The sequence below is a fragment of the Onychomys torridus genome, chromosome 23, assembly GCF_903995425.1.
Source record: "Onychomys torridus chromosome 23, mOncTor1.1, whole genome shotgun sequence".
NCBI classification, from domain to species: Eukaryota; Metazoa; Chordata; class Mammalia; order Rodentia; family Cricetidae; genus Onychomys; species Onychomys torridus.
This window is the reverse complement of record NC_050465.1, coordinates 65,616,088-65,640,475: the sequence shown is the minus strand read 5'-3', so window position 1 is coordinate 65,640,475 and position 24,388 is coordinate 65,616,088.

The window sequence follows — 24,388 nt, the reverse complement described above, 5'->3', positions numbered from 1 at the left end:
AATGTCCTCTTTAAAGTTTAATGCTCAGCCACATAGACACATTTTAAAAATATCCTGTGAGTTTCCACATTCTCATTGTTGTGTTCATTTTATTTCTCTATTCATGTAGGATTCAAGGTATTTCCCATGAGTTATCTAGAAAGGTAAGTTGCAGGGCATTTACCTACCAACCCCACAGTTCCCCAGAGTTTTCTTGAGTGCGAGCAGCAGGAAATATTAGATAGAAGGATTTAGATTGTGGAGATAAACAGATAGAAAGTACAGGATAGCCTCAAGAGGTCCTGGAACCTATTCCAAGGGCCCTGACTGCCTCAGGGTATTTATAGAAATGCCAAGGGGTGGGGCAAAAGACACCCCCCCACAAGCACAGCCAAGTGCAGACCATCTCAGACACCTACACTCATGTCCATGGTCCTAATCATCCTCTATTCAGACCTGCTGGGTAAAGCCACAAGGACTCTGAAAATGGGCTCCCACAGTAAGTGGGTTTAAAATTTTTAGAAAGAGCTGAAAAAATTAACTGGTGCTGAGGAACATGGTAAGAATGAATGAGGATAAATGGAACTGATGGAGTCGTTAACATGTGAACTTAGAAATCATTACCTAATATTGTTTTCTGGTTTCAAGGTCAGTTAGTGACATTGTCCAGCTGTGAGGGATAGCTGAAGTCAAATGACAGTCAAGTTAATCAACTTGATTTATTTGTATCTGAAATATGATGTGATAGAAAAAAAATCAAGAAATCAAGAGAGTAAATGGTTTGTCGGAAATGTCAGGGGAGATTTTAAGTAAGGAACCAAGGCAAATGACCAAACAGAAGAAAGTGAGGTATCTGAAACGTGGAAACAATTAGAAATCATTGCTAGGGGCAATATCCAGATAGTATTTAGGAAGCTGGGAATCAGATGGTGTGGGGATAAAGAGTATGTGGGGGACACAATTACATTGAAACTTATGCAACAATACAGGACATTTTATAGAACGTCTATTTCCTATGAACTGAGACATGAAGATAGATATTTCTGGAATGGAAGTCAATGAATAGCTTAACTAGGTAGTAAGTGAGACCCCCCACACCTCAAACTGATATCAATGTCATCCAAGCTGATGGCAAAATAGCAGTTATGATTCTTTTCTCATGAAAGACTATGAATTAATTATTAGCAGGTGTGAACAAAAGAACAGGATAAGCAGATAGCCATGATGTGAGGACAAATATTAGGAAACTTAACAAGACATAGTTGCTCTAGGGAGTGGGACAAACAATGCTGAACACACAAAATTGAACAGCAAGAACACCTGTATCCATTTAATTTACTCTCCATCACTGCCTTACTCTTAGCCTTCTAAAAATTCAGAGTGAGAGGATGAGCAGGCACTACTTGAGTGGAGTCTGAGAAAGGATTCATCTTGTGGAAATGAAAGGTGTCTAAAAGTTAAATAAAGAAAAATCTGAACATAGGGCCAATTAAGTAGAGGGAACATGTTGGGAGCATGTCGGAGAAAGTAGTAACAGTTTAATTCTTGAATAAAGATTTGTGAAAGAACTCTTAAGAGGGATGCTAAAGAGTACCCAACTGCATGTCTGACTGGTCAATGGTGTGGGTTTATATAATAACTGGGGAGGAAAAAGACATTGGTATATTAATCTAAATTTTTTAGAGTAACAGAACTTATAGAGTGAATCTCTCTCTCTCTCTCTCTCTCTCTCTCTCTCTCTCTCTCTCTCTCTCTCACACACACACACACACACACACACACACATGTGATCTCATGTTCGTTTCCTCTTATCAAATGACAGTCAAGAGTAAAGTGAAGATGGTCACATGTAGTTGATACAAGCCCCTTGCATGGCTGACCTGAGGGGAGCCAGAGAAAGTAAGTATTTCAATTGTATTGGCTTTTACTGACTAAATTTTGAATACACAGGTTGACTAGATTCCTTCAAAATGTGTCATTGACATTACAATCTTTAAAGATTGACTGAATAATATTGCTTGCTTATTCACAATCCTTCTGTAGCCTATATTTATACTTTATATGGTTTTATACTTTTTATTTTTGCTCACCAGACCTTAGGTGGTATGAACCCTGAGTTCTCCTGAACTTTTCTATGTTTCAGGTCCCTATATTTTTGCTGCTATAGCTATTGGCTCTATTCCAGTTCTTCAGTGACTGAACTAGTGGCACGTGGATGGTCCCCAAAGACCTTCACTTCAGCTCAAAGCATAGCTCCTTGTGTAGATCATCTCCTCTCATGGGATTAGCTCAAGTGATGACTCAAGAGTCTGCTCTGACAGACTCTAACATTTCAACACAAATTAAGCTTTCTCTGTGATACTACCTTTTAAAAATTTTGTTTTTTGTCCTTCATTATTTTTCCTCACAATATATTTTTCCAAATATTCTGACTCTACACCCACCTTTGATTTTTTGCCTAAATATCCACTAAGAGTATCCTGAAAACTACATTAACTGCAGAAACCCTATTTCCCCACTTTGGACTCATGACCATATGCACTTGTAAACTGTAACCAGGCTACATATATTTTACTACATTATTATTTTTGTTTATTTTCAAATTTCTCTCAGAATTCATGTTGCACATGAGCAGAGAATTTTGCCTGATTTATTCCTTCATGTAGCTCAATCTGTTTATCTTGATGGTTGGTAAAATGTAGGCATTTAGTAAACATCAATTCAATGAATGAAGAAATAACTTTAGTACACAGATTTGGGGAATTGATGAACAAGATACCTCAGTAGTGGATAATAGATTCTGGGGGCATCCACTGTAGATAAATGGCCAGAAGAGGTTCCATGGAAGCACAATTTGATATTGTAAACATGTTCTGAAGAATGTGAAGATATGACAAATTTAAGGAACAACAACTTCAACCTTTTTTATTTAAAAATTAATATTTATTTTATTTTAAATTATATGTATTCATGTACATCTATGTGTGGACATGAGACAGTTACAGGTGCCTATAGAGGCCTGAGGCATCAGATCTCCTGGAGTTAAAACCATTTATGAGTTGTCTGAGTGGGTGCTGGGACCCACACATGAGCCCTTTATAAGAGTAGCATGTGTGTTAATCTATTGAACCATGTGCCCAGGCCAGCAAGAACTTCAGCTCTAAGGAAAGGAATCCATTTCCAGTTTGAGGACCTTAGTATGACACGGGCCCAGGGAAGAGGGAACGGCACTTTAGGAATGGCTGAAGAACAAATCATCAATCTTGTATAGGCCTTGTAGCTCTCAGCAGAGTTTCTAGAGTTTTCAGGGGAACAAAGATAAACACTTTATAAGCAGAAGAAAAATGTGCTGTAACTTACATTTGAGGAAGATTAGTCTTATTGCAATGTGAAGAACTGTAACAATGGAAGGAAGCAAAAAGATGGACCAAAAAAATCTATTTAAGAAGTCACAATAAGAAATTATGTGTTTATTGGGGGAAGAGTAGCTGGTTACTAAAAATTAGACACATTTGAAATAGTCTTCAGCTAGGAAACAGTACTTGGTCATGGACTAAGTGAGATTAAGAGTAAAGAGTCAAACGTTCCTTTTACTTTCCAATACATTAATGGGCAGTTTTCCTCTTATAAGCATAGTACAGTTCTTTAGGGGATGGTGATCTCTTTAGGTGGAAATCACAAGCATTTTGATGTGTATGTTGGATTTAGGCCAAGTTTGAATCATTTAAGTGGACATACTTTGTGAACATCTGAAATTACAATCGTATATTTCTGAGGTGTTTAAGATAGGGATAGGAACTTGGATATGAACTTGTGCATTGTTTAAAGCCATAGGAATGTTGTGAACACCCAATAAACAAGCATGAAGATGAGTGAAGGAGCCTAATTGTAATCTTTTCAGTCTGGGATGAAGAGAAATCACTGTCAAGGGAGAATGAGACCAACTGGCAACCAGGAAGTCAGAGAAAAGCCAAAGAAACTAAAGGGTTCTGAGAAGGGAGTGTTCTCCCAAGCTTCTCGGAATTTTAATATGAAGACAGACAAATGTTCATTGATTTTGGCAACAAGCAACTCACCGGGGACAAGACCAAAAGCAGTTTCAGTGGAGACAAATGATGGGAGTGAAATCAGATGTGAAGGAAGTGAAGACTGGAGAGAAAGGAAGAAATACTGTGTGCTGGTTTGGGTGAGAAGGCTCCTTCCCGATATGCTCAAGTCTTTAACACTCAGTTTCCTGTTGGTGGTGCTATGTGGGGAGGTTATAGGATCTTGAAGAGGTAGAGCCTTGTTAAAGAAGTATAAGGGTAGATTTTAAGAGTTTATAACTTCCTCCTATTTCCCGTTTTCCTCTTTTGTTTCCTGTGTATGGATGAAAATGTGACCAGCAGCTTCATGGTCCTGCCACCATATTTTTCCTTACTGTTATGCCTTCCCCACTGCGATCGACTCTATTCCTCTAAAGCTGTGAACTAAAGTGTGCTCTTTCTTCCCAGAGCTGCTTCTGTCAGGGTATTTTATCCCAACAAAATTAACTAAGACATGTTTATGAACGAAAACAGAGAAATGTATTAGTATCTGTAAGTGTGCAGTTTCAAGGGATTTATTTGTTCATTATTTGAATACTTAAGGAAATAGAATATGTTGGCATATATTCTGAAACATTAGGTAGAAAGACAGTGATAAATGGTAACATACACAATAAAGCAAGCCAAGTCATTGGTATTGTGTCTTGAAAAATATTCTTTGACTATTGAAATGGAGCAACATAGAAGAAGGAAGCAGATGCAGACTGCACTACTCAGGGTGTTGTTTCTCATCTCATTTTTTTCTCATCTACAAGTTTGGTGAAATTTTTACTGTTCCCATGGAAAGATGGAAGCAGGTAAGTTACATGTTCTTCATCTCCCAGAAGTCTATTTCAGGCATCATTTCCTCATAGTGGCAAAAGGCAAAATAATAGTCTAAATACTCAAACATTTCACTTGTAACATATTTGGTAACTTCTTATTGGCCAAATAAGTCTCATGGTCAAAGTTTGATTCAGAATGTAGGGCAAACAGGATGCATGGCAGTGAGTGTGTTTACAGAGACTGGGGAAGAATTGGGGCTATTAATTTAATTTGTCTATTGCAGAGCTGGTTTGAGAAGATGAGAGAACCCTGTCCTGAAAATGAGGCAAATCCATCCCTGGAATGTGAGTGAGAGGTGAGAATCTAAATCAGCTTAAAAGAGTAAAAACCCATTGTGTAAAAGGTAAGGCCATTCATAAAAATGTAGTATGGCTTTTGAGTGTCTGTACAATGTTGACCATCATGAACCTGATTCCAATCTATTTCATATATGATTTTCCTCAGCAGAGATCTGCTTTGAGAATGAAAATATTGAAAAAGGCAAACCACTGGGTTAATTTGAAGTCCTGAATGCATTCCAGCTGTGTATGGAAAGACAAAGGACATAAACAAAAGTTCTACCAAATACCTGGAAATAACTACAGTCACAGATATTAATCTGAACACCAAAGAAAAGAAGGGCAGAAGGAGGCTCTGTATACTTCAGGTTGTAGTTGGTGATTGTATATATGTTTTAAGCTATGTTAGAGAAGAAGATTCCAAAGAAGGAAAGACATGAGAAAATCCAGAATTCCCATTTCCTTAGACAATATTAGGAATGAGTAGTGGGATAGGCCTTGAGAAACCATAAATGCATATTTTCTTCTTTGATTTCTTGAGACTTACTTTATGTCCAGCACTGTACTTGGTGCTAAGAAGTCAATGACAAACTTGTATGGTTGCAACTCCCATACTCTTCCTTGATAACCTGTGAAACCCTGTCTGCCCTGCTTCCCCTAACCCTGTTCCCACTGAGAAAACTCTGAACAAAGGAATGGCACCCAAGTGTCCTCCCAGAGACTTAGCTTTTGACTATACTTGGCCACAGTCCCAGCTGTTGGCTGGCAAGTAATCACCCATCACCTATGATCTATAAAACTGCCGTGCTTTAGCCTGGGTGCATGACTTCTCTTGCACTGCTCTTTAGGACCAGTGAACCCACCCAAGAGTCACTCCCAATAAACCTGCATTTATCTGTTTTTAATATAGTCTGATCTGTTTTTTCTTGTTAGCAGAAACATGCCAAAACTGTCTCTGAGACTATCATTCCATGATGACAACAGGTAACAAGGAAGTGAATTGAAGAACATATTACAGAATTGACATCTCTAGAGAGATAGAAAAGGCACAATGGGTATATAGAAAGCGGTGGTGGGAGAGGATCATAATGTAAGGTTGTTCATTTCAGATGAGTTCTTCATGTGTAGTCTCACTAAGCATGGTGGGATTGATGAAGGGAAGGCACTAGAAACAAATAGCTATTGGACTCTGTGGAGGCAGGCCAGGAAGTTGAAGGAGTTTATTCCTGGTATTTGTTGCTTTGGTAAAATTGTGTGCTAAGATGAAGCATATGAAGGATTGAGTTGTGGGTTTGAAATATTGTCAATAAAATCAATTAAACATCTGTTTCCAGCCTGAGCTAAAGATCCAGAAATGTGCTTTCAATTTGCATATTATTTTTGGTCATGATTTACTCAGCCACTGTCTGTTGCAGTCATTGGGTGGAAAATATTACTCAAATCCTATCAATGTTTTACTATTAAGTTTATGAATTTTGTAAACTGATATCCAACTTAATTTTTTTAATATTTATGGAAAAAATCATATAACTTGAAAACCAGATGTTATATCATTGAAGGACCCATGAGTCTATGGACTTTCATGATTGTATAACCTGGGCAGAAAAAGTATTTTACTTACCAAATAGAGTCCCAAGTTATATTCTTAAATTAACATAACGGGCTATTAGCAGAGCATTTGAAATTGTTTTGCTTCATTTTCCTTTATTTTGCTCACCAAGATGAGGCAGAAAGGTAAATTAAAATGTATCTTGTAATTTAAATATTTTTAAAAGAAAGTAGACTGTGGTAAATTTGAACTGACCATTAAGGACATGTTTCCTCCTGAGACAAAGTTTATTTGTGTAACTCTGGCTATCTTGGACCTTGCTCTGTTGACCAGGCTGGCCTCGAATTTAGAGATTCACCTACCTCTCTGTCTCCTGAGTGCTGGGATTAAAATCATGCACCACCACTGCCTGGCTGAAATTTTTATCATAATATGAAAGAGTCCCCATCTGATATTTTAGATGAAATAAAATGTGGGCAATTTTCTTCAAATTATTGGGATTGAGGAGCAAATGTAAAACCAACCAGACACTACTTTTGCCTGGAAGAAAAGTCAGATTTCCATAGTTTTGTAAACATGCTGGAAATTTTCACAGAAATGAGTTGAAGGAAAAAGAAACATCTAGAGTTTACAGCATATATCTAGAAAGCAGGAGCCCGTGAGACTTACTGATGAAGGGATGTCTGCTGCCCTGGAGAGCTGTCCACAGACATTGCCTCATAGGCCTACCTAAAAATTAAAGGATGGAAGGAAAGAATAGACAAATTAATTAGAAAGAGAAAGGGAATACTTTGTGGTTAAATATTTCTGAAAGTCATCATCAGGTTAACCCAAGTGAATTCAATTTTGCAATAATAGGATTTCAAAGACTGTCTTACATCAAGGTTCAGAAATCCTGAACAGTCCTAATCTAGAGTGCATTGGAGCATACTCTAGGGATGCTTAGAGGTTTTTCTCTTATAAATTATAAACAATGTAGAGTCTCAGGGAATATACTGAGCTAGGCAATAGCCACAGCAAGGGGGAAGTACATAGACACATCATTTTAAGAAGCTTTATCCTCTCAAATAATCTAAGGTTTTTTTCTTCTATCATGGTACACTTATGATGAAAGGACATTTTTTTTAATTAGAAACATGAGGCTGTGATTGTACCAGGTTATCCAAAGGTTTTACCTATGAGGGTCAAGTGTCAAATTATATCTTTGAAAAAAAGTGATTATAGCTAGGTAAACAACCAATGCTTATAAGTAGGTGCATATCTCATTTTACAAGGTATCAGTTGTTGATTGTTAAAACAAAGGACAAAGATAGATTTGTAACTTGGCAGAGTTAGACATTAGCTTTTGTTGCTGTTATTCCTAGCTCCCTATTTCTATATTCTAAGACACCCTGTCAATGCTCTGAGGTGTGGGTCTTTAAAATATCATACTGATCACATTATTCTTAAGATGTGAATTTTGTCCTCTGATTTCTGTGAAATCAGTTCAAACCTTAGCATGACACTTGGTGTTGTCTATAACTTCGCCAACTTCTTACTTTCAAAGGTTGACTGTCAATGTTGCTTTGGGCATATGTTCTGTTCTATAATGGTGATTTGGTTTATATGATCTTATTCCCTGACATAGTATGTCTGAGTCGTGTGTATAATGAACATGAGTTACTGTGGGTAAAGTGGGCATGTGGGGATTGTGTTAAGGAGGAAGATATCTAAATTGAAGCTCAGCTAAATTTTGATTGTGGGAAAATATTTGTTAGCCATAAATGATGGATGAAGTATTTTTGGTTTTTTTTTTTTAACAAAAAGTTAGGCATTTGGGCTTATATATGAAATTTAACAAGTCTTTAATAATTCCAATTAGGACAAAGCAAAGCTTATTTATGTGTTAAATCTGGTCCATGGATCATCAGTTTGAGACCTCTTGCCTCAGTCCTGATTGTGATTTATACTCCTCTGGCTGCACAACATTGTCTATAGTCTTTCTTTGGTAAATACTACCGTTACCATCCTACTCTATCAGAAATATCCCTTGTCCTTCAGCACAGAGTGCAAGGGTCAGCATGGACTCTCTCTTACTCATCTTCTGTATAACCCCATAAGCACCAGCTCTATATGCAGAAACATCAGTAGTGCTTGTTGCCTGTATGCTTGTAGATTCTTATGAAATCCTTGATTTTACTGTTCTTGAATGTACCTTGATTAATCTTTTGAATGTCATGACTTTAAAGTATAGATTGTATTTTTACATTTATTTTGTTTTTCTGAGAATTTTATACATGAATGTTGTATTTACATCATTTCTATCCCACACTCTTCTCACTTCAACTTCTCCCATATCCTCCTACTCCCTCTCAGCCTTGTGACTTCTTTTTAATTAATTACTGTTAAATATTTATGAATATGTACACATGTATGCACAAATACTGCTTGCTGAGTCTATTTAGTGTGGTTCATATGTATTTGTGTTTAGGAATGACCACAAGAGATTGGATGTACCTACCAGCAGCTGATACAGCTCTACATTTAAGGATCAGGGGACTGAGTGAAGACTGTAAGAGCCAGAAGACTAGGACATTTGCAATCATATAGTGTCTTTTATATATGACAGGGAGCTACATCCATGAAATCTTAACAATATGGTCTCCTAAACAAGAACTGCTCAATGACAACTCCACTGGACATGCCAGTGTTGATGTGGATGGGAGAAATCTCTCAAAACCCCACCCCTAGATGAAGAGCTACAGGCCATTAGTGGCTGTGATCAAGGGAGAATCAGTCTTCTACAGAGACAAGCTCCTTGATAGGTTTGGACTATATTTTTAAATCTGAATTGCAATGGCTTTCATGACATCTTAACTCTTACTCAAAATCAAGCAAATTATATATATATATATATATATATATATATATATATATATATATACACACACATTTTTATTAAAATTATCCTTACATATATGTGAAAAGTGCTTTTCCTTGCTCATTGAATTACCATTAAATCATTTTTAGAGCCAAAAACATTTTTTTCTGATGAAGTCAGTTTTATTCTCTTAACACTGAAAGAATGCATCTTACTATAGAATTTGCATGTAGTTGATTTGGTATAGTAGATTTCTAAAGCCTTTTTTCCTTCAGGGTTTTTATGTAATTCACAGTCCATAAGGTAAGGGGTATTTTTGGTGTGATTGCCTTGGTGTTGTTGAGGAAAACATTGTTTTAAAATACCCTGGAAGAGAGCAGGCTGTTTATCCCTCTCTGATTTTGACTGATTAGGTGAGTGCTAAAAGATCTTAGGCTTATATTAGAAAGATGCTAAGTTTTCAAGTTGCCTAGAATAAATAAAATTGTAAAGACTTCTCCAAGCAAGTATTTGGAAGGTCATACACTTAATCCTAGATTATAATTGTGGACAGACAAAAAATAATCAAAGGAGCTATAGCATCAAAGTATTAGTTTAGCAAAAATTGCATTCAAGACAGATATAACTATATATGTAAATATATTATTGAAAATTTAAACCTCTTTTATTCTAAGTAATAATATAACACATTAATATAAATCACATTATGCAAAGAAGATAGGTTTTTGACGTCTGTTGGAAATGTTCATGCAGAGATGAAGGAACTGATCAACGCTATAATATTTTTTTACTACTGCAGGAGGTATCATGCATGCAGCATTTAGTCTGTGTGCTATTAGAAGCTCTCTTTTGAACAAGATTTGCAGGGGCTGTTTCCAGGGACTAATAGCACTTGTTAAAATAAAGAGGTGAATTCTGCATATATGAAAGTGTATATTATCCTTAGAACTGGTGGGTCTATGTGCCAAATCAGTAGATTTAAACCATCACAAAGGACTACAACATTAAGACAATGAATGACAACCTCTCTTGTCCAATGACATTCCTATGCTCAAGTACATGTGAAGCTGACTATACTGACATTTTTTCTATTATGCAAAAGTGTAGTCCCTTTTCATGCTTCAATGAAGAAAAGTTTGAAACAAAGGAAAATTAATCTTACCAAATCTCTACTATATCCTGCTCAAATGACTCAAGGAACACAATGAAAATTCATCAAAACACTGTCTCCTTTTACATTCAAGCAGAAAGAAAAAAATTCATGAAAAAGAAAGAAAGAAATTCAAGATAATGATTTTTCTAATCCACATAGATAAAACTAGGGAAAGTAATCCATGCTTCCATTGGAAACTCAGGCAAAATGATGGAAGCTGGGACTCCCCAGATGTGTGAGGATGTGTGTGAGCCACACACGCATGGAAGATAATGCAGGTAGAGACTTCTGAAGCCCAAAGACTACAGGCTTGATGTCAAAGTTGGTCTGCTTCTGGGAAAGGCTCAAAATGTAGAATGGCCATGTGAGGTGGGTGGATCAGAGTCCAGTGAGTGTTTTGTGCCCACTGAAGATTACTAAGTTTTATCCTGGAGGAATATATTGTTATTGTCTTTTAATGGTTCCCATAAGGCAGGAAATTTAGCACTGAAGAGGATGGCTACCTAAGCATGCTATTTAAATATGTATCTCTCTAAGTATTAGGTATGAGTATGAGTTTAATTCTTGCATTTTGGTTTTGTGGAAATAAGCCTGCCATGTGAATACCTAGGTGTCTTGGAGATGCTAAAAACTGGGTCCAGAATCAGTATCCAAAAAGCATCAGCACCTTTTCACATCTGGGGAGTCTGCTTCCAGGGTACCATTCTGGTGTTTCACTTCTTCAGACACATCTCTTCCAGTGATTTTGTAGCCAGTATGACAGACAGGATCACTTAAGTAAAAGCTATCAATATCTGTCAATAGATCCCACACATCTGTCGAAGCTCAAAGACTTAATAAACACGATAGTTAAAGGTAATATTAAGCCAAGTAATTATATTTGTAATGTCTTTCAAATGGAGTGTCTGAGATGGGCCAATACTAATCTGTCTCCTGAATAGTAACTAAAGCTGGGAAGGAAAAATTCATCTTTGCTCTTTACCAGATTAAAAAGCATAAGAGCAGGCACACTGAAGAGCTTCTACAGTGAGATGGAGGGAGAAAGGTCTGACTGTATTCTAGACCTTTAGTACTTGTCATGGATTTGGTTAGGGAATGCTCTTCCTTTCTAACAAGCAACTATGGCAAATCCCCAACTTCCTTCTTGGATGGGGCTTAGGGAATTGGGTCCTTGTTAGTACCAAGTCTGAATATTTGTCAGCATGTGTCCTTTCTTCTAAAAAAATAGTCTAGTTGTTAAAATACAAAATTTTGCTGTATAGATCAATTTATTATACTGAAATGAAATTATATCTGCAGTCTGTACTCTGAACTATGTTCTTTCTTTGAGCTAAAACATGTTTTTATGTCACTTTACATCAGACTGTTGAACTCAGTGACTTATGCTAACTTAGTTCTGTTTCCTGACACTTTAATAAAACATGGGCAAAAACAACTTGCGTGGATAAAGTGACTTTTTTTGCTACAGTTTCAGGTTACAATCAATCATCCTAGGGAAGTCAAGGCAAGAACCTGGAGCAGCTAGTCAATCTGCAACCAAGAAGAGAGAGAGAAAGGGAGGGAGGGGAGGGATGGAGAGAGAGAGAGAGAGAGAGAGAGAGAGAGAGAGAGAGAGAGAGAGAGAGAGAGAGAGAGAGAATATACATGGATATGCTGCCTGGGGCAGTACCACCTACAGAGGGTTGGTCTTCCTATTCAGTGATAGTTCTCTCATAGATAGATACGACCTGACCTAGACATATTGTCACTGAGACTTTCTTCCCAGGTGATTCTATACTACATCAAGTTGGCAAACTGTTGCAGATGCCAGTGACAATGTTAAAGAAAGATCATGTATTCTTATTCTAAAAGATACTGGGTAGAGTCTTGTACAATGAGGTTAACAATTCTTTAAAAGCAAGTCAGTTTTGAGATGTGCTATAGGAAATCTAAGTGGATAGTAAACTTAATTGGACTTAAAACTTAACTAGAAAACTTGAGACTCATTTTAATGATGTGATTAAAACATAGAGTAGCCTGGGATATTTGAGCTAATTGGGATGCATGCTGCTTTTAAAGACTGTGTGAAACTTGTGTGCTGTGTATTTGCTGAACACAGACTGGTCCTCATTCCTGCTTCTAAGTTTTCCTTGAAATGCTTACAATTCTGCCCATCTCTGTCCCCCTTATTACCCTGAGAATGTACACCCCTTGCCCACACACACAGGCTTCATTGACTAAAGCAGAAATTCTAGGTTTTTTGAGAACAGAACTAGGCCCAGGAGTTTAGCAAACACATATTTTTCCTATTAAAGTGATGGTGACTTGTTTTAAAATTTAAACAAGGGCTCTGTTTTACATGGCTATCATTTAACTATTTTCTGGCATTTTAATAACTGTTATTTATGGAATTCCTTTCATACTATAACTTCTACATCTTTCCAGAAAGCTTAAGATTCTCTGAGTCTGAAGCTCATTTGACCCCACTAACTTTTTTTCTCACAGGGAATTCAAAATGGCTCTCACTTTATGTTTTCTGTGAGAGTAAAGGGGCTGTGCTGTTACGGTTAGATTCTGTTTAGTGGCAGGAAGAAATGTGTGGATTATTAAAGGCAGGGTTGACTCAGATGGCTCAACTTTGACCCTAAAACTAAGCAGCTCCCACAAGGAGAGCTGGTTTAGTGGGTAATATTGTGACTACTGAATTCTTTGTGTAATTCTTTCGCTGTTATATCAACATGTGACTCTGGGCTTGTGCTCTTTCCCAATAAATTCTGTTCCAACTTAGCTGTTAATCATTATAAGGAATCTTAATATATGCATAATTGTGATTAAAAGGTTGAATCACAGCCAATGTTTGAAGAAAAGAGTCTGAAAGTGGAGGGACAGTGTTTGTGAACAGTGGGAATGGCATCGAATAGGAATGGGGTTATGTGATGGGATAAACATGCTGGAAACAAGTTGAAAAACATAGTCCCTGCCAGAAGAGAAAAATACACATTTAAACACGGGTGATAGAGAATGAATAGTCTGATATGTGAAGAGGACAGGTCATTAGGTTTTTCAGGAAAAGGATCCTGGGAATTCTTCACTATTTTGAATGAGATCTCTCTAAGATTGAGAGTTCAATCATCTAGGCAGAATGAGAAAGAAATCAAGTCTCCAGGGGCTTTGGCTGAAATTTAGCAGTTCACTTATATAGATTCTTGAGACAAGATGAACATGAAAGTCCTTCAGATCCTTAGGTCCTCTAGGTCCCAGAGGAGAGTCCCTTAAAACAAACAACTCCTATAAGAGCTCATTGCAATCTACAAAATATGCTGCCCACTTCTATTTAAAAACAAACAAACAAACAAACAAACAAAACCATTCAAGCCAGAATCCAGATGTCATATGAGACTGACCGCCTAGGAAAAGTACTAGTAAAGGGCAGCAAATCTTTTATTCTATTCACAAAATTCATATGTAATTTGTCAATGGATCTATGGCAAACGAGTTAGAATGAGTGTTAGGCCCCCTAGCATGCTGCCACAGAGACTAAAAACTTGAACTTTCCTCTCTATAAATGCTTACATTTCCAGAGATAAAAGAATTTGAATTACTTTTTCCTTCATAAATGGTGTTAATGTTTGTAGAAAAAATAAAGTATGAATGATGAGTGAACAGAACTTATGAAAAATAAGACTCCCAGGCATCAGAAAAGATTGAAGATATCATGTAGAAAGGAAGTAAGAGAGAAATACAAATATTTTGTGAATAAAGCAGTTGGTCCTTTATGGGAACCTTACATACAGATTAAAATTCTATGTTAAATTGAATTTAGACTAGGAATTAACAGAGAGGTCAGTGGATCAAACCCAGTTGAACACCTGTTTTTGTCAATAAAGTTTTATTTGTGAAAGCCATGTTCATCTGTTTATGTACCATCAAGAGGACTTTCCCACTATTCTGGCAGAATGTAATGATTGCTTCAGAGAATATATGGCCCGTATGCCTAAGACTGTTACCATGTATCCACTCACATCAATACATGCTTTGGACAGTTGAAGGCTGTAATACATACAGATTTCATTAAGAACAAGCATAATAGATCACTATGAGCAGAAATCCACACATTCTTTAGGAATTTTTGAAGTTATGATGAACTTCAAAAGTAGGCTTGTATGGACAAAAAGAGAGGAAAATTCTTTTCTAAGGGCTCAGTTACATGGAACAGGACTGGACAACTTGAGAACTGATTGCTGTCCTTCATGACCATAGATGTGCTAGTGCACACAGCCTCAGATCTGCTTTCTGACATATAAAGTTTGACTATCTGATCTCTCACCAGCAGTGAAGCCCTCCCAAAGTGAAGGTTTCGAGCCAATTAGCCCAATTTGTTATACTTGAGGATTTGGTTGCAAGAATTCACAGAAAACTAGGACCTTATAAAAAAAATAGGAGCTTACTGCATGAAATTACATGATAAAGTACCTATCAGTGATGTATACAAAAAGGCATAAAATGCATAGCTTGAGGGAGCATTACCAGCTGTTGTCATGAGAGCATGGGATCTGAGGTAGCCATCAAGGAATGGGTGAAATGCTGATAATTGGAGAAGGATGGAGTGTGCACCCCTGTGAAATCTGTGGAAATTTTTCTTTTCTCAGTGCATAGCTGAACAACAGCTGCCCAACTTCCTCCAGAAACCAGCCTTTGTCCACAGGGATGGAAGACATAGTCCAGGCCTTATACTCTTGGATTAAGCAACTTCAGACCTTGACGATATGGTACCCATGCAACACAGTTCTCACCATTGTTCATTCAGGAATTTTTATTTGTCATATCAGATTTCTTTCCAGTGTTACTACAATGTAAAGCCACAGGAAATATTTTAAAATTTACACATTGACAAATAAGGGTATGCTATCCATAAATCCATTGAAATGGAATTCACATGGAGTGAATTAAGGCAGAAACACTAATAAACTTCCTTTCAATAAACTAGGGAAATTGAGGCGTGAGAACAATTTCCCAGAACAACAATTAGTAACAGCACAGCCGCTAAACTTGAGTCTATTAACTCTAAGCACAGAATGCTGATACATAGTTAATATGGACAAATAAAATGTTAGTTTAAAGGTAGTGCACACTTGGATTTCCAGCACTCAAGAGATAGAGGCAAGAAGATCACACGCATATGTCTTTAAAGCCTGGTCTATATAGTGAGTTCCCACCTGGCCAAGGGCTATATAGTTAGGCCTAGTCTCAAAATGATTTTTAAATTACTTTCAAAGTTACCTGAAAGTAATTATATTGAAATGTACTTCAAATGTCTTTGTGGTTAGTAAATGGTCAGTGCTTTGAGTGTTAAAAGATGGAAGTGACCACCACTCTTGCTTTGGCATAGAAAGTCCTGTATTCCACTGCTGTCACCCTTTCAACTATTGCAGTTTGGTTGACAAATTGTCTGGTCATCCTACCAAAGGTCATAGTCTCTTGTCTCTCTACAACTCCTAAATTTCCCTGTCCTTGATCACTTGAATGGGTTAATGCCAATGCAGTCAGTGCTTACAAGGGAACATTGCCTAGCAAGAAGGCTGATGTCTCTGTCTTATCAGTTATTAACTCTTTTGAATATCCCTCTTAATGGTTTGGCTTTTTCCAGAGTCACCAATTCTCTAGGAGGTTGATAGTGGTTCTCTTGCAGTCTGTGGCTTTGACCATGCCTGCTGCTTATCCGGAGTCACCCTGTGCCTTCTTTGGCTCTGGAAGTGCTGGCCTAGCTTTCTGTCGACATCCCTTTCTAGTCTTGCCCGTACTTGGCAAATTCTTCCCATAGGGGCCTTCTTTGCACTTCCTGAGAGCACCTCTTTCCTTCATACTCCTTTTCTGCTTACAATGTCCCTTCTACCTTTTTTATTGACATAAGATTGTCCTGTGGGCACCAGCTTCATTCCCACTTGATAGGCAAGCTTTTCCTGGCTGGCTACACTAGGAAAATTCTAAAGATGCCTATCAAGACCTTAGCCTCTGGATCTCACAGCCTAGTTATTCAGTGGACCCAGCACAAGTATTTTCACCAAGAGTGAAGTTTTACATACATATGTAATTAAGATCCCACCTAATCCCAATGTCTTAACCTAACCAGGAAAAACCTGGATGGGGTTGGGGTCTTCTGGAAGAAAAAAAAAGAGCCTTTTGAGAGATATTCAGTGCAAAGGGAGATTCTCTGTTGCTGTCTTGGGAGCTGGAGATTGCAATGCAGCAGGGACTGTGGATAGCTTTGAGGAATGGATAACAGTCTGTAGAAACAGCCCATGTGCTAGTCTCCTTGTATTGCTATAAACACCATGTGCTGGTGGCTTATACAGAAGACAGCAGATTTCTTACAGCTCTGGAAAGGGGCACATTCTGAATGATGATTTTTGGTCAGGGGCCTCCTCCTTGTTTGAAGATGGCTGTCTTCTCACTGTGTCATTTTTTCTTTGCTCCTACAGGGGGACTCTCTCTTCCTCTCCTTATATGATCACCAATCATATCACAGTAGAATATTTTCCTTGTTATCTCATTAAACTGTTATTATCTCCAAAAGTCCTCTCCTTCACATTGGAGCTTACAGTCTCAGCATATGAATTTGAGAAATTTAATTAAATTAAATAAAATTCAAAGCCATTACGTCCATCAAGGACACAGTTTCAGGTTTATTGCAAGGAATGCATTATTTTTCCGAACAACCAGAATTTTGAAATGAACTTCCCACCCCCATTGCCTCTACATTAAAAGTGTTAATTTAGACACAGCCATACCACTCTTGGGCATATACCAAGGAATGCTCAATCATACCACAAAGATACATGCTCAACTATGTTCATAGCACCACTATTTGTAATAGTCAGAACCTGGAAACAACCTAGATACCCATCGACTGAAGAATGGATTAAGAAAATGTGGTACATATACACAATGGAGTACTACACAGCAGAGAAATACAATGACAGCATGAAATTTGCAGGCAAATGGATGGAACTAGAAAAAATCATCCTGAGTGAGGTAACCCAAACCCAGAAGGACAAACATGGTGTGTACTCACTCATAAGTGGATTCTAGATGGAAAGCAAAGAACAATCAGACTGCAACCCACAGAACCAGGGAGGCTATACAGCAGGGGGGACCCTAGGCCTTAATAATTTTGGTATTACTCAATCACTGGGCAAACCTCAGTGAAACGTTTCACTATTAGGATAAGAATTTGTACTGTATCAAGCTGATAATAGAAAAATCAATCAGTCAATCAATCAATCAATCATAATTTAGAAACTTAGTTTAGATTCTGAGTTCCTGGGGGAAGAATTCAGTCCTACTCTTGCCTATCTGACCTATAGGAGCTTGAGAGAATAACAGGTTGCTGTTGAAGCTGCTAAAGTTAATTCTAAACATGAGAAAACTTTTCTACCCAGGGTCTAGCTTGCATTCCTCTCTTGAGTCATGACAAAATCATATACCATTCTTTTGTGAAACTCTCATTCAGTTTGTAATTGCCTGTTATTTGAGGGACTGGATGGTGCTGGCCAAAAATTCATAGAGACTGGGATGTCAGAATGTGTTCCTGTGTAGAATTAGAGCCTTTGTAGACACAATTTTAATATGAACTCATCCTGGTTTTAGAATAAGACAATGCAGAATCTATCCCTGGTGCATGAGCCTTTTGGAGCCCACTTCTATGATGGGACACATTGCATACCCTTGAGGCAGCAGGAGGGGCCTTGGACCTGCCTGTACTAAATGTACCTCCCCATGGTAGGCCTTGCTTTCTTGTAGGAGGGAATGGGAGTGGATTGGGAGGAGGAGGCTGGAGCAGTGGGAGAAGGGAAGAAGGGGATCTTTGGTATGTAAAATGAATACAGTTTTTAAAAAATTAAAAAAGACTTATGCAGTAACTGGCATCCTCATAACAACAGGAAGCACAGAAGTGAAGAAAAGAAGGCACTTTGAGGAAGGAGTTGGCGCTAGGGAGAGTTCTTTTGGAGAAAGTTCAGAGGGATATATCTTTGGTGGAATCTTGGTTTTAGGTATCTGCTCTCTAGAATTATGAGAGAATGGCTTTCTGTTGTTTTAAGACAACAGTTTGTGATATTTTTAATATAACCTCCCTGGGGAGTATGATACTGGCTTTTTGTTATCTTTCTGTCTGTTTATGGATTTTTTTCTGTCAAACCACAGGATCCAGGGATGTGTCTATTTTAGCTCATCATGATGTCTCCAAGGTTATCAAATGTGTGGCATAAAGTCAATAGAAATTAATCTCTTTTTTTTTTTTTTTTTTTTTTTTTTTTTTTTGGAGATGGAGTTTCTCTGTATAACCTGGGCTGTCCTGGAACTTGCTCTGTAAACCAGGCTGACCTCAAACTCACAGATCCACTTGTCTCTGCCTCCCAAGTGCTGGGATTGAAGGCATGGGCCACTACCTTATGATCCCCAAGCCCTAGGATAGAACCAAACACAACTGGAGGGAAAAATGTCAGTGTAATGACACCTAACAATATTCAGCAATACTCTTTGATTGGTGCCTGGCCCAATTGTCATCAGAGAGGTTTCATCCAGCACCTGATGGAAACAGGTGCAAACCACAGCCAAACATTAGGTGGAGCTCTCAAATCCTGCAGAAGATGGGGAGAAAAGATTGTATGAGCCAGAGGGGTCCAGGACATCACAAGAAAACTCACAGAATCAACTAACCTGGGCTCATAGGGGCTCCCAAAGACTGAACTAACAACTAGGGAGCTTGCATACTATTTACCTAGGCACTCTGCATATATATTAGAGTTGTGTAACTTGGTCTTCTTGTGGTATTCCTAACAGTGGGAACAGTGGCTGTCTGTCTCTGACTTTTTTTTTCCTGGCTTTTGGGGCCCTACTCCTCATCCTGGGTCACCTTGCCCAGCCTTAATATATGAGGAGGTACTTAGTCTTACTGCAACTTGATATAGCAATGTTTTGTTGATATTCATGGGAGACCTGCCCATTCCTAAACAGAAACAGAGTTGGAGTGGATTGAGGGATGGGAACAGGGATAGAGGGTTGGGGAGAGGGACTGGGAGGAGAGGAGGGAGGGAAGACTGTGGCCAGGTTGTAAAATAAATAAATGAGTGAACAAATGAATGAATCATTTCCAATGAAAGTATGTTTTGATGAATGGAAAAGTGAATGAGAACTATGCTTTTGGCTTATTAAGGAATGGATATTTAAGGAAAATTTGGCATTGGTTTAGTTTAAGGCCAGTTCACAGACTGTGTGTTCAAAGAACTTAAACTTCTCATAGTCCTATATCTTCCATAGAAATAGCAATGTTCATTTGTTTCCACTCAAGGTCAGGAACAGATCTTAACACAAACATAACTTTAGTCATGGACATCTAAGGCAACATGATTTATTGTGACAACTTATAATACCAGCTCAGGTGTGGTTAGACTTCCAAGCTCCATTCACAAGGAATGTGAAGAAAGGAAATTCATCTGTATGTACTGAATAAACCATGGAGTAGAGGGAGGAGCTTAGACACAGGAAGGACCAAACCAAGACAAAATCAGGATGTCTTGGAGATAAGAATCACTCTCTGTTGGTTAACCCTTTGGAGGGCAGCTGTTGGGTAACCCAACTGCAATTACCTGTCCTATCTCAGAGATGAAAACATTTTCCAGGACAATGGGCTGATTGCCTAACTCATGTCACATGCTTCAGTGTAGGGTCTTGTGATTGGCATGTCTCGTGACTTATAAGAAAGTCCATAGATAAAACTGGTTCTGGTAGAGAAAGCTCAGAAGGGACATCCCACAGCTGACCAGGCTAGCTTTCTTTTTGTTTTTTCTTTTTCTTTTTTGAGCTGGCGATCGAACCCAGGGCCTTGTGCTTGCTAGGCAAGCACTCTACCACTGAGCTAAATACCCAACCCCTCAGACTAGCTTTCTTAAACTCTTCCTGTTGGTTGATACAACCATAAGTGACCTGACAAAGATTTGTTCTTTGTCAATGCCATACTGCTTATTTTCTGGTATGTTGACATCTTTTACTCTGGGGCAAATCTCTGCATCTGGTTGAAGTAAGTGGAGCTTCAGGTAATGCAGAGGGGCCTCACAGAAGCCAAACCCAAAGTAGAGAGTTTTTAAGTTTCTATGACATATCAGAAGAAGACTAGTATGTTTCTTTTAGAGCTTGGTGAGAACATGGGCAATGAAGGCATAACTCTTGAAAATTCTGTTCTTATATAGAATAAAAAGCCTGTTTGGAAATGAAAAAAAAATGTACATGAGAGTACCAGAGCTAATGGTAAAGGAGGTGAGACCGAGCCACAATGATGGCAATGGTGAACTTATTTTAACTCACAATCTGGTCTTTTCAGTTAAATCAGTCCTCCTTTATCTATTGACTCCTCCCCTCCGTGTCTCCTTTTCCTCCTCTTCCTTTCCATTTTCCTTCCTCTTTTTGGTTAGAAAAAAAAAATCTGAATTGTAGTTTTTCTTTTCTGGAGTATAAACAATACTGATTAGCTAAATTAAGGGAGAGAGCATTCCACAGTTAAATGTGGAGACGAATGGCATTCTTTGCTGCAGCACACACAGACTGCCTTTGCCTAGAGGGGTTTTTCACCCTCTCATGGACCCTGCTGCCCGTGTTTAATTCCAAGTAGTCTCTACCATGTTTCTTTGACCCATCTCCTTGCTCTGTCTGTGTCTGCTTTGAGAGTCAGTCTCACTCTTGGGAAAGTTGCAAATGTTTCTCACTGTTGCTCTGAAAAGTTGGGAACCTTGGAGAGAGAGGTGACATCTGTCAGTGCAGCATCTTTGTGAGATAGGCTTGCAAGCTGGTGAGACTCTTCCAATTGTTTCTCTGAGGGCACAGAGCTTTGTGAAGGTCTGTTTTATTTACCTTGTAAAGCACTCAGAGCATGGAGGCACAGATGCTTGCCCTGCGTGCAGACATCACCTGTCTGGAGCAGTCTGTGTTATAAGCTGGGCTTTTGTGAGGCCCCAGGCATCAGCTGTCATTTTAAGCACCTCTTGCCCCTTGCTTTGGAAAATGTGATTTTTAAGCTAAATTCTAGCCATGGATGAGCTAAGAACAAGGATCTTGAGAGACTGAGTTTCTCAGTGTTTCCTTGTTTATCCTGAGCTAGCTCTTGGTTGACATTTCTTACTTTGCTCTGATATAATAGCTGGGTACCTTAGAGAAACTGCTGATTAAATAGAGTAGAGTTATTTGAGAATAATGTAGAGACCTGCCTATATAGACGTCCATAAATAGATTAGACACAACACTAAGTTCAAATCCCATCCTGTGAACGTAGGATTTGTATGTGTCTGCCCAAGTGGGAATCAGTGCTGCATGGTGTCTATGGTTTTATTACAATACTACCCCTTGTTTGCCTTGGTAGAACTGTTTAGTTTGTCAACCCAAATATAGCAGCTCCCTTCTAGTTTACAGAAAAATTACATTTCTATGAGCAAATTGCTAAATTTCTCATGAAGAAATGTCATGATTACAAACCAAAGGCTCTTGACATCCATTTATTTACAAACTCTCTTTTGCAAAAGGTGTTCGGATAATATTCCAGGGAGCCATGAAAACATGTAGGATGGTTTAGAAGATATTTTGGAGGACTCTGGAGGCAATGACAGCAGAATAGTTTTGAGAAAAGCAACAGAACTTAGGCAGGTGAAAAAATATATCAGGATTACTATAGGAAAGAAAAATAAGAAAACTAAGCCCATGGAAAGAGACACTTCAATATTAAGAAATAAAGAATTCAGACATAATGAAGCTTACTCCCTCTCTGTCTCTGTCTCTCTCTGTGTGTGTGTGTGTGTGTGTGTGTGTGTGTGTGTGTTGGACTGAAGGCAAGGTTACAGAGCTGTAGAGATGAACAGGACAAAAATCACAGTGCACCAGAAAACAGTCTAAAGAACTGATGTTTCCTTTGGTAAATAATGCAAACAAAGCCTTAAATTATAACAGTAGAGAATTGCAAGAGGGGGGAAGAATAAAAAGTGAAAACTGAATACTCACAGTAATAAAACAAATGTAAAATCCAAGAAAGTTAGTTGTCAGAATAAATGTGAATGGATTAATCTTGAATATTAAAAAGAAAAGGATCTCAGTAGAATTTGATAGTATTTGAAGGTATTAATTACACTGCACAGTGGAATAGAATCTGGTCACTAAAAATAATGAAATCCTATCACCTGCAAGAATGTCCATAGATGGGATTGAGATAATTGTATGTATTGGTTATTTTCCTCATTGTTGTTAACAAATACTTGACAAAAAGCTTCTAAAGGTAGGAAGGATTTATTTTAGCTTGCTGTTGGAGAGTACAGTCCACCGTGACAGAGATGATGTCACTACAGGGGCATGGCTCTGTGTTCATATATTTTGACAAACCATGAAACTGGAATACTATCATTTTTCTGGCTTTCTCCCTTTCCCCTTCCTATGAGATGGTGCCACCAACATTCAGGGCATCTCTTTCCTGCTTCAGTTCATTATCTCTGGACATTCCCTCATGGACATGCCCAAATAGGTACCTCACTGATTCCCTTGGGATTTCTCAACCCATTTTAGTTGACAATGAAGATTTACCAATGTACTATGTTAGATAAAACAGCCAAGTGCAGAAAGTCAAGTGTGGTGTGATCTCACTCATCTTCAGAATATTAAAAAAGTGGTGAACTAGTAGAAATTGTGTGTCAGGTGGGAAGGACAAAATAGGGACAGGTTGATCTTACTTACAATTTGATAAGAATGAGCAGTTCTAGTGAATAGCAGCAGGGTGAGTGTGGATAATGACAATGTCCTGTGTATTTTACAAAGCTGGTAGAGAAGATCTTGACTGTGTTTTCTCTATAGAAAAAAAAAGAGAAGATGAATATATTTATCTTTTTCTGGCTCTTTTTTCTTTTTTAAAATTTATTATATTTGTGTTTTAATTTTACACATTAGCCATGGATTCCCCTGTCCTCCCCTCTCCTGCCCCCCCCCCCACCTTCCCCCCAGCCCCTCCCCTCCATTCCCATCTCCTCCAGGGCCAAGACTCCCCTGGGGATTCATTTAAACCTGGTGGATTCAGAACAAGCAGGTCCAGTCCCCTCCTCCCAGGCTGAGCATGTGTCCCTGTGTAAGCCCAAGGTTCCAAACAGCCAGCTCATGCACTAAGGACAGGTCCGGGTCCCACTGCCTGGTTGCCTCCCAAACAGTTCAAGCTATTCAGTTGTCTCACTTATCCAGAGGGCCTGCTCCAGCTGGGGGCTCCACAGCCTTTCTTCACCAATCCCACATCTGACAGAATGCTGATATCCAGAATATATAAAGAACTCAAGAAATTAGACATCAAAATGCCCAACAGTCCAATTAAGAAATGAGCTATAGAACTAAACAGAGAATTCTCAACAGAGGAAGTTCAAATGGCTGAAAGACTTTTAAGGAATTGCTCAACATCCCTAATTATCAGGGAAATGCAAATCAAAACATCTCTGAGATACCACCTTACACCCATCAGAATGGCTAAGATCAAAAAAACTGAAGACAGTTTATGCTGGAGAGGATGTGGAGCAAGAGGAACTTTTCTCCACTGCTGGTAGGAATGCAAGCTTGTAAAGCCACTTTGGAAATCAATATGGCACTTCCTTAGAAAATTGGGAATCCATC